General features: G+C 39.8%; 1 protein-coding gene across 1 annotated transcript in view; it reads left to right on the top strand.

Annotated features, from left to right (window-relative positions):
- Positions 1-9262: 9262 nt before the first annotated feature.
- The window catches only part of LOC109044708 (TWIK-related acid-sensitive K[+] channel 7), a 35701-nt gene continuing 34182 nt past the window's right edge, over positions 9263-10781 (top strand). Inside the window, exon 1 of the mRNA XM_019062543.2 lies at positions 9263-9490. The gene's annotated coding sequence lies outside the window, so the exon portion shown is untranslated. The remainder of the gene's footprint in view (positions 9491-10781) is intronic.

Genomic DNA, 10781 nt, shown 5'->3' with positions numbered 1-10781 from the left:
TTTGCATGCAGATGCTTCTATCCATAAGTGTTACTTTATCGTAAAAAAGTGAAAATCGAAAAAAACCCGAGTTGGTGTGTTTTCAAACTCACTGATCCAATTGAGAATGCTTGAATTCGTGATCCGCCTGGTTGTCCATTCTCATCTTTTTTGCATCTTCTCTTGGGAGCTGATTATTGTAATTTATAAACAAAGAAGAAATGGGGAGTATGGAGCAATCCTTTCAGCTGAAATGGGTGCTCGTCATAGACTAAGGAGGGAGATGATGGACTAACTGTCGGATCTCTTGTGGGTTGCCGTTAGGTTAGTCTATTACTTACCTCCTTTGTCCTCTCCATCCAAACATTTCAACCAAAAAGATAGCTCCATTTTTCCTTGTCTCTTATGTCTATCGTTTTGTCTATAAATTTCAATAAGCCCGCTGAGGGCTGATTATTGAAATTGATACACAAAGAAGACAAAATAGATGCGGAGGGATCCTATTTTTGGAAGCGGGTGGTTGCAGTGGTCAAAGAACGTAGGTAATAAACTAACTAACGGCAACCCACGGGAGACCCGATAGTTAGTCCATCATTCACCCCTATAGTCTATAAGAACCACCCATTTCAATCAATAGGATCGCTCTGTACTTCTTATGTCTTCTTTGTCTATAGCTTTGTCTATAAATTTCAATAATTGGCCCCCGTCGGAGAACCAGTGTTAAAATTTTTCTCCCGATAAAATTTTGAATGACTTAAAAAAGAAACAGAGATAAACTGTTAGACTTGACTGAAGCGGTCGTTTTGCGGTTTGAGTCGCTTCACAATAAATATAAACAAATTAAAATTTTCAGTTTCAGGAATGGATGCCCAGTGAGGGGGTGGTGACAGGGGGTTTTAGAGGAAATGAAGGAGTATCAACTCCCTGTTAAAAATTGGCGATAAGAGCTGCGTTTCAAAATACCATAGGAATTCTTGTAACCGGCTAAAGAAAGCTACAGAAAATCATATAGCTGGCTGTAGAATGCGGAGAAAATCATACGGCCGGGCTATCCGAAGCGATAAAAAAGTAGGTATGCAGCCGGGCTATAGTTCCTATCGCCGGGCTTTAAACTTTATTGCCTGGCTGTTGCTTTTTCGCCATCGATTATAAAAGGCTATAAGAAATTAAGTAGAAATTCGTGTGCTTTGGTAATCATTAAGTTTGATACGGAACCACCTTAATATGTACAAAACACACATTAAAGTTTCCTTTAATACATATTTTCTTTTCATCAATTAAAATGAGAATAATCCATACAGGATGTGCAAACATTTCAAAATCATAAGCTGAATAACGCTGACCCCGCCAGATTAAATATTAGAGCCTAACGCAAAGCGGAGCGGCGCGGCGACGCACTGGCCCCTACAAACCTAACAGGGATACTTCACGCATTGCGCAAGGCGTGAAGTATACCTGTTAGGTTTGTAGGCGCTGATGCGCGTTTAGCGCTGGCTGCCCGCCTGCCGCGCCGCAGCGTGCCACGGCGTTTGAAGCAACTATTTCACACCGGAGGTATTGCACAGTATCATACGAAATTAAAGGTGCTCTAATATATTAGGAATGGCAGGCATCCATCAAAAGTACGGAGCTTTCCTCGCAAAAAAATCAAGATACTACGGCCCAAAAAGAGAGCAGTAGTCAAAAAACTCACTAAGTCCTAGCATCCGTAATTAGTAACGTTTAGCATACACTTTATCGCCTGGCTGTTGCATATAGTCACCATCGGCTATAAAACGCTATAAGAAATTGAGTAGTCGGCTATAGAAGCGATTGGAAATCTTACAGCCGGCTGTAGGTCTATGGTATTTTGGAACACCAATTTTTACCAGGCCTCCCTGAAGAGCTTTGGGAATTCAGGGAACTTTGGCGGCTAGGTGTCGCAGAGCGAAAAAAAAACGCTGTATGAGCGTTTTTTATGTATGTAATTACACATTTCATGCGTAAGAAGTCTAAGACTCGACCGAAGCCCATACTTTTTTCTCACAATCACTGAACTACGAAAATATTCAAAATAGTGGTCAGTAATCAAAAAGTTTCCGTGGCAAGTAGAAAACTTGAAAAGGCATTAACTCAGAAGTTCTTCAAAATGGGAAGAACCCTTTTTCTAAGTGTTAGAGGAGGAACATTTTCTGGGTATATCTCCTTTTGACCCCTTTCAGCTTGAACGCTGATTGCATTATCCTTTAAACAATTAAAATTGAATTAACATTGTAGTACGCTGATTGACACATTGACCTGTGAGCACAGTGAGCCATTTTCAACAAGTATGTATCGTCGATGAAAAATCTGTGCCATTCAGCAATTGAGGGAGGAATAAAATATAGAGGGACAGTATAAGTATAAGCAGTAGCCGTAAAAAATGTAGTGAAATTATCAAAACCTCCATAAGAAAATACAGAGGGGGTAGGTGAATACTTCCTTTTGGCAGAAAAGCACATGGCCTCTTTTACGATGTTGTAAGTTCCCATCACATTTTCCTCAATCAAAATATGATCAATTATCGGTGTTCAGCACTAATTGCGAGATTTTTATCTGCATTTTCAAGAAGATTTCCCAGAAATGTTGTACCTAGAAGAAGAAACTTTGAAAGATCACTTGCGATACCCACCTACTCGTATTTGGTAGGTTCAATTTTGATCTGACCTTCAAATGTTACAAAATTTTACCCCAGCTTTTTAGCGTTGTGTAAAATTGTTTGCGTCTTCGGACATCACAACTGTCAAAATTATTGTTTGAAAAGGGGAAAACTTACCAAAAGATTAGTTGGACTTACCAAAACATTAGTTGGAAAAGATTAATTTTTAACCTTTTCGAAGAGAAATAATGACCAATACAAATATTGTTTTTCGAGTGCAGGCGACCGAACCTGATTGCTTGGGGCAAATTTGATCCACATTTGTGTACATCATGCCATGCAGACTTTATCCTTTGCGCGTCACTTTGATTGAGTTTCTTATCGAGAAACCAAGGCGTTTGGTAGCTGTAGCGTTATATTTCTTTCTTTCAAAAATCGAATGCTGGTCAAATTTTTGTTAATGTCTGAAAAAATTCAACTTTACAACATAAATCATTATTTTTTCGTATTTTGGTCCTCCTCCCCTCCTCTCACTGGTGCTAAAGGATCCACATTGATAAGGAGATAGGAACCAAATGGACTCCATTTTGCAATTTGGAACTATAAATTGTGGCTCTTCTGGAAAAACACTTATGTGCATAGGAAAACTAACGGGACATACGTTGTTTTTAAACCAGGCTAGAATTTATAGTTCCAAATTGCAAAATGTAGTCCAAATGTAAAGTTAGTTCACTGTCAGATTTATAATGAGGAAAATCAATTGGACTACATTTTGCAATTTGGAGCTATAAATTCCGGCTCATCTGAAAAAACACTCATGTGCATAGGGAAAATAATGGTACATACGCCGTTTTTAAACCGGACCAGAACTTATAGCTCCTAATTGCAAAATGTAGTCCAATTCAGAGAGGGGAACCATCTTCGCAGTGATGAACATAGTAATTGATTACAAAATCAAGCTACAAGCCAAAAATAAATTAATCGAGTAATATTTCATTTTTAGTTCGATTTTTCAATCAATTATTCGATCGATTATGCAGTTTAGCCAGCCAAATTTGGCATTAAAATTTATTCGCAATGATGCTTGTGTATTTCTTCCAAACAAAGCAATCATTGAGCGTACCCAGTGTTCACCATAACGCTTATTTTCCTCTCTGTTTATCTCGATCGGTTTTTCTAAATGTTCTCTTTGGGGCTGTTTCACAGGTAGCTGCATTCAAGGATTCTCAGCAAACAACCAGCATGTTCACGTCGATCTGATGATGACGTCAAAACAAGAGTTTGCGTCAAGTAAATCACGGCTGGTCCCGGAAACAATGAAATTGATCTACGGAAAAATCGATGACTAAAATGGCGGAGGATCTTTCTTCTTACGCAAGCTTGCCTCAGGGCACTGGCGTTCTAAGTTGACACGAGAACTCCACGTAGCTTTTTATGGATTTTCGGCTCAAACAGACAACGTAAAATCAAAATTGTCATCTCTTAACGGAGAAATTTGACCATTTTACTGTAAAAAATAAAAATTAACTGTTGGCTCTGGATAGAAGTATTTTATGTATGTCGGAGCTGCAATGATTCCCATTCATGACTAAAGTGATAAATTCGAAGTATCTCCAATTGTGACGTCATAACTCTCTGCTCGTTCTTTACTTCTGTAAAAGAAAGCTCAAAAACTTTTTATCTTGAAATTTTATACAAGCGTTCCTCACTCATTAAAATATATTCGCAGAAAATTCCAAGCAAATCTTTCGATTGTATTTCTTTCTTTACTGCAATGAAATGTAGTCTGGAGTTTTGAGACGTCACAGTGGAAGCTATAGCGTTTAAAATTTCTAACATGAATTAAACACGTTAAGATGATTTGATGGATGCCATATTTTGTGTCAAAACGACATGCGATATTTAGCATCGATTGGTTCCATATTTTCAGCTACTCGTCATTTTTCCCGAATTTTGTGATCGCAATTCTGTTGCCAGGAGACTAAAGGATTCATTAACCGATTTTGACAAACAAATTCAACGTAATATGGGCGTGTTTTCTTTCTTAGGGGAAAACACTCGAATGCGATATTCCCTCTCTAAAAAAACACGCCTTTATTACGTTGAATTTGTTTGTCAAAATTGGTAAGTGACTCCTTTAGTCTCCTGGCAACAGAATTGCGATCTCGAAATTCGAGAAAAATGACAAGTAGCTGAGAAAATGGAACTAATCGATGCGATATATCGCATGCAATTCTGAAACAAAATATAGCGTCCATCGAATCACCTTAATACGTCAACTCTTTCGAAGTTACACATTTCTTAAACTGACTGGAGCCGCTGTACATTAGAATGCGCAGTTATATGTAAATATGCATTCCAATTCATAACAAAAGCGGCGCTTGTGGTAAACCTATGGGAAAGAGACGATGTGGACCGCATTAAACAAAAGGAACCAAGCCGCATCACCTGTCACCAAATTTAACTGGGCAATTTAATTTTTTATACGAAAACGGTTGTGCTGATTGTTTGGCAAATTTCAGTGAATTTTCTGCGCAGTACAAAAATCCTTCAACATTTTCAAAGGAATCCGCATGAACGCGTTCTTTCGTAAAAAATTAAATTGCACAGTTTTTGACAGGAGCTGATGTGGCTTGATTTCTCTCTGCTAGACGCGGCCCATGTATGAAACAATTCCCCACTGTGCTGGTTACACGCTCAAATTCCCATCAATTTCCCATCAAATGGTGACTGGTGCGCACCATTTACCATCAAATTTCTGCGGCCTGCAAAAATTTTATGGTAGATGATGGAACTGTGGGGCCATCCTTCATCTGATTTCCACGCAGCCGTGCTTATTTCATGCTTATTTCAATCAACACTCTGTTTGAATTAATTTTACTCATCAATCTAGATAACTCTCGACCGCCATCTTGGTCATCACTTTGATCGGATTTTGACGGAAATTTGAGCGTGTAACCAGGCCGTAAGACCTGGATACACGGCCTCCGTGCCTCAAATGTCCGTCAATTTCCGATCAAATTGATGTCAAAAATGGCGGTCGAGAGTTATCTAAATTGTTATCTAAAAGTAATTAAAACAGCGTGTTGGTGGAAATAAGCATGAAGTAGGCACGGTTGTGTGGAAAGCAAATGGCGGATGCGACCCACAGTTCCATCATCTACCATCAAATTTTTGCAGGCAGCAAAAAAATTGATGGTAGATGTTTGATCGGAAATTGATGAAAGTTTGAGCGTGTATGCGGGCCTCCAACTTTGAATTCGATCAAATTCGCACGAGTTACGTCCAGGTAATATCACGCAAATATGGCATATGTGTGTCTTGCGTACGGATCCAAAACTTCCGTACACTTAAAGCGCTGAAGTTCCGTTGTGTCCGTGTGGCGCGAAAGTGTTTTTGACACAGAGTTTCTTTTCAACTCAACACGCTCTCGGTGGGTGGAACCTCTTCCCCTCTGCGCCCTCGGACGTTATTCATCGAGGCGTCATTGGGAGGAAAAATTAATGGTCTCGAGATCTTTCTATAAGCGCGTGGTTTTGTTCGCCGAGAAGTTTGCAGTGCAGTATAGTGAGCACAGGGGGTATGCTGATGTTTTTTCATTGAGGTTTTGCAGTTCTCGACTAAACTCGCATTCAAGATAATTATTTTGAAGTCATTTGTGTGAAGCCATGAAGTTTCGCCTGTGCCAAAGTGCCGACTGGACTAAATTTTGCAACGAGGAACTACTGTTCCCTGAGTAAATCGTGAAAACGCCTATCTGCGAAGGAACATTAGTGGCACATTTGTTGATTCCTGGAGCCGGTCTCGGATAAAAATGCAAAAATTGCATTCGAGATAATTATGTAGAAGTCATTTGGGTAATGCCATGCAGTTTTGCTATTGCCAAGGTGCCAACTGAACTGCATTTTGCAACGAGGAACTACTATTTCTCGAGTTAACCTTGAAAGCACCTATCTGAGAGGAGACATAAATGAGACATATCGACGGTGAAATTATCAAACCACGTATCTCGTTTGCGGTGTTTAAAAATCTACGCTCACATTTTATTTTTTTGTAGTAGACCAAATCAATATCATTCCTTGAAATTTTCACAGAATTTTCTTCGCACGAAGAGGAAAAATCACAGAAATTCTCAAGACTGGACATTAAGTAGTTTTTCATTTAAAAAATAAAGTATGACAGGAAGTCTGTGACGTCGCAAACCGAGATACGTGGTTTGGTAGTTTCACCATCGATATGCCATTTCCTACAGGAACCAGTGTTATAGTAATTCAAATGTTGTTTTCCCTCCAATTTTTCAGATAATTTTTTTCACAATTTCACCTAAGGCTCCTGAAAATTTAAAGGGAAAATATGCATAACTTTTCTCGAAAATACATGTTTTATTCGGGGAAAGAGCCTTGTTAAAAATGGGTCGAAATTCGCCCCTTTTTAGGCCCTCGATTTTGCCAACGGGACTTGCGCCAAATTGTTGCATATGATGCCCCAAGTCTAAGGTAAAAATTTCAGCTTGAGTTGAAAAGCGGTTTCGGAGATACGGGGGGGTGAAGTGGGGGAGTTGAGCGGCTGGCGTGCGCTCTTTCCGCGGCTGTTCCTCGCCAAATCTTCGTTTTGATGTCACCCATTACATGTTTTCTTATGTAATTTTTTGCGTACTTTCCATTTCTGACCTTAAAAATTACTTACAACCACTTTTGAAGGCGCTAGGGGGTGAAAATAGGGGTTGAACGGCTGGCGGCGCGCTCTTCCGCGGCTGTTCCTCGCCAAATCATCGTTTAGTTGTCACCCATTACATGTTTTTCTATGTAATTTTCCGCGTACTTTTCATTTCTGACCTTAAAAATTACTTACAACCACTTTTGAAGGCGCTAGGGAGTGAAAATGAGAGTTGAACGGCTGGCGGCGCGCTCTTTCCGCGGCTGTTCCTCGCCAAATCCTCGTTTTGATGTCATCCAATACATGTTTTCTGATGTAATTTTCTGCGTACTTTCCATTTCTGACCTCAAAAATTACTTAAAACCACTTTTCAAGGGGCTACGGATTTTGTCACAGTTTTTTTTTTCTTTTTGGAGTTCTTTCAATTTATTTCGTATTATTCCTTAAGATCTATTGCTGCCGTATATTTTCAAGTTTTTTCAGTGTACCTCACACGCCTTACGAGAAAATATATACGCATGATTTCATCGGAACATAAATATTTACACGCAAAAATGATACAACAAATATGAGAACAAATCTAGGATATGCCTCGCGTAGTATATTAATCTGATTCATAAAAATTCTGTCCTTTAGTTCGTAATTTATTTATTTAAAACCATCCCTCACCCAAGCACCCCCTCACCCCTAAATTGAAAGACCCCCCCCCCCAAAAAAAAAAAAAAAAAAACTGTGACAAAATCCGTAGCCCCTTGAAAAGTGGTTTTAAGTAATTTTTGAGGTCAGAAATGGAAAGTACGCAGAAAATTACATCAGAAATCATGTATTGGATGACATCAAAACGAGGATTTGGCGAGGAACAGCCGCGGAAAGAGCGCGCCGCCAGCCGTTCAACTCTCATTTTCACTCCCTAGCGCCTTCAAAAGTGGTTGTAAGTAATTTTTAAGGTCAGAAATGAAAAGTACGCGGAAAATTACATAGAAAAACATGTAATGGGTGACAACTAAACGATGATTTGGCGAGGAACAGCCGCGGAAGAGCGCGCCGCCAGCCGTTCAACCCCTATTTTCACCCCCTAGCGCCTTCAAAAGTGGTTGTAAGTAATTTTTAAGGTCAGAAATGGAAAGTACGCAAAAAATTACATAAGAAAACATGTAATGGGTGACATCAAAACGAAGATTTGGCGAGGAACAGCCGCGGAAAGAGCGCACGCCAGCCGCTCAACTCCCCCACTTCACCCCCCCGTATCTCCGAAACCGCTTTTCAACTCAAGCTGAAATTTTTACCTGAGACTTGGGGCATCATATGCAACAATTTGGCGCAAGTCCCGTTGGCAAAATCGAGGGCCTAAAAAGGGGCGAATTTCGACCCATTTTTAACAAGGCTCTTTGGCAACTCTCGAATGTTCATACGGCGTTCTTCCTTAGCACAAATTTCCTGGTAAACTTGAGAATATTTTCCCTCCAATTTTTCAGATAATTTTTTTCACAATTTCACCTAAGATTCCTGAAAATTTTAAGGACAAATATGCATAACTTTCCTCAAAAATACATGTTTTATTCGGGGAAATTTGGCAATTCTCGAATGTTCATACGGCGTTCTTCCTTAGCACAAATTTCCTGGTAAACTTGTGAATATTTTCCTTCCAATTTTTCAGATAATTTCAAGGAAAAATATGCATAACTTTCCTCAAAAATACATGTTTTATTTGGGGAAATTTGGCAACTCTCGAATGTTCATACGGCGTTCTTCCTTAGCACGGCAGAAGACGACAGAGGACGGAGTCTCCTCTCAGTAAAATAATCAGCACTCAGGCGCTACTAAGCTCATTTGCTCAATCCGCTATTCCTGCAATTACGGTTAACTTCGCTACCGGCAGTATTCCTTTCATTTACGTGTGAAATTCGGCAGCACTGCGGAGCTTTCGGAGGGCGCGAAAGCTGCAGCCTGCGCACGGGACCCCAGCATCCGGGCCGCGGCTCACCGATCACCACCCCGTCGCGCACCGAGCATCGAGACAGCGAGATCGATAACCCAGCCACTCATCTCGAAACGCAGTCCGACACAGTCGCCGGAGACTTAGGCAAAACGCAGTGCACGCCAAACCGATCCGTCTACTCGTACCTATTTTGTACACGCTTTATACTTTTATACGCGCGTCGGGCCTGACGCTGGGCTCGAGAAATGTGCTCGTCTGATTGTGAATGTTCTCGGCGACTTTTGGAGCAGGTTTGATCGGTGAGTTTTGCTTTCGTGAAGGTTTTGGTGTCTCTCGACGCCGAACGCATGAGCGTTGTTTTGGTGGGGTGTTTGCATGTTTGAGGAGCAGCGGTCTGGAAATCACACACAGCTTTCCTGTGTCATGGGTCTCCCATGGTATTTTTTTATGGTACTTCCTTTTTACGTATTTCTCTATTGGTCACGTGGTTTTTTTTCTTATGTTTTGTTCTCTGTCCCAGCGAATTAGTCGACAGAAGTTCCGGGAAACTTTATTATATTCTGAGTTCATTAATTTTCGCACGGATGCGTGGCCAAAGGTAAAGGAGTTCAAGGGGTTGCTCCTTCTCTCTTGACCTAAAATCCTTGCCTTTCCCCTAAAAAAGTCATTTTCTAAGATTTTTTTTTCGTTTTTTTTTTTACATATCTTCTTTTTTCTAATGGTCACGATTTATTACGTTTCACTGTCTGTCACATGACGAATAAGGCAAAGTTCGTACACTTTTGCCCGGTTATGATAGGCAAGTTTCTTAGGTCCTCTTCAGATACATAGTCAAGGAGAGAAGGGGTATTTTATGGAGTCACCATCCCCCCCTTTAGATTCAGAATTCACTAGGAGACAAATCGTTTGTCGCAACTATAAATGTTTATCATACCTTCAAATTTTGCGGATTTTTTTCTTCTCCCGCGCCTTTAATTTTTCATGAAGAGGCGTTAAATAAATTACAAAACACTGAATAAAACCGCCAAACGTCGCGTTGAGTCTCCCTACAAATTACTTGATCATGGTAGTGATAGCTACTTTCTTTGGTTTTTGAAATAGCCGCAAGAATTGCGGTTATACGCAAGACCGGGTTTTTTTGGACCACCAAAAATATTCCATTGTTATGTACTTGGAAAATCATTAGCAAAGAAAATCATTTTTACAGTTTTATTTATTAGAAAAAATAACGATGTATTGCGCAGAATATTTATTACACCAAGCTACATATCATTAAACACTCCTTCCTTATCTGAAAAAAAGAATCATGCCCATACAATATTCATAGAGGATTTCAAGTCCTTTCAACTTTACTGGTCGATTTACGATTTTACTTTTGTGATACTATTTATTTTTTTTTCGTTCTATTTTTCCCAGTAAAAATACGGTCTCAGTCCGCGTTGTTACCGGGACTAAAATAGTTGTTACTAACATAGTAACATTGGTAGTACAACTATAAAATTAGGTAGGACCTAGAATTCACAATACACATTGTTGATCCTACGATTTTTTTCGTATTATGCAGGGCTATAACAGGGATAGCAACACATC

Source organism: Bemisia tabaci, chromosome 10 (genome assembly GCF_918797505.1).
Source record: "Bemisia tabaci chromosome 10, PGI_BMITA_v3".
Classification (NCBI taxonomy): Eukaryota; Metazoa; Arthropoda; class Insecta; order Hemiptera; family Aleyrodidae; genus Bemisia; species Bemisia tabaci.
This window is presented reverse-complemented; position numbering and strand designations above follow the sequence as displayed.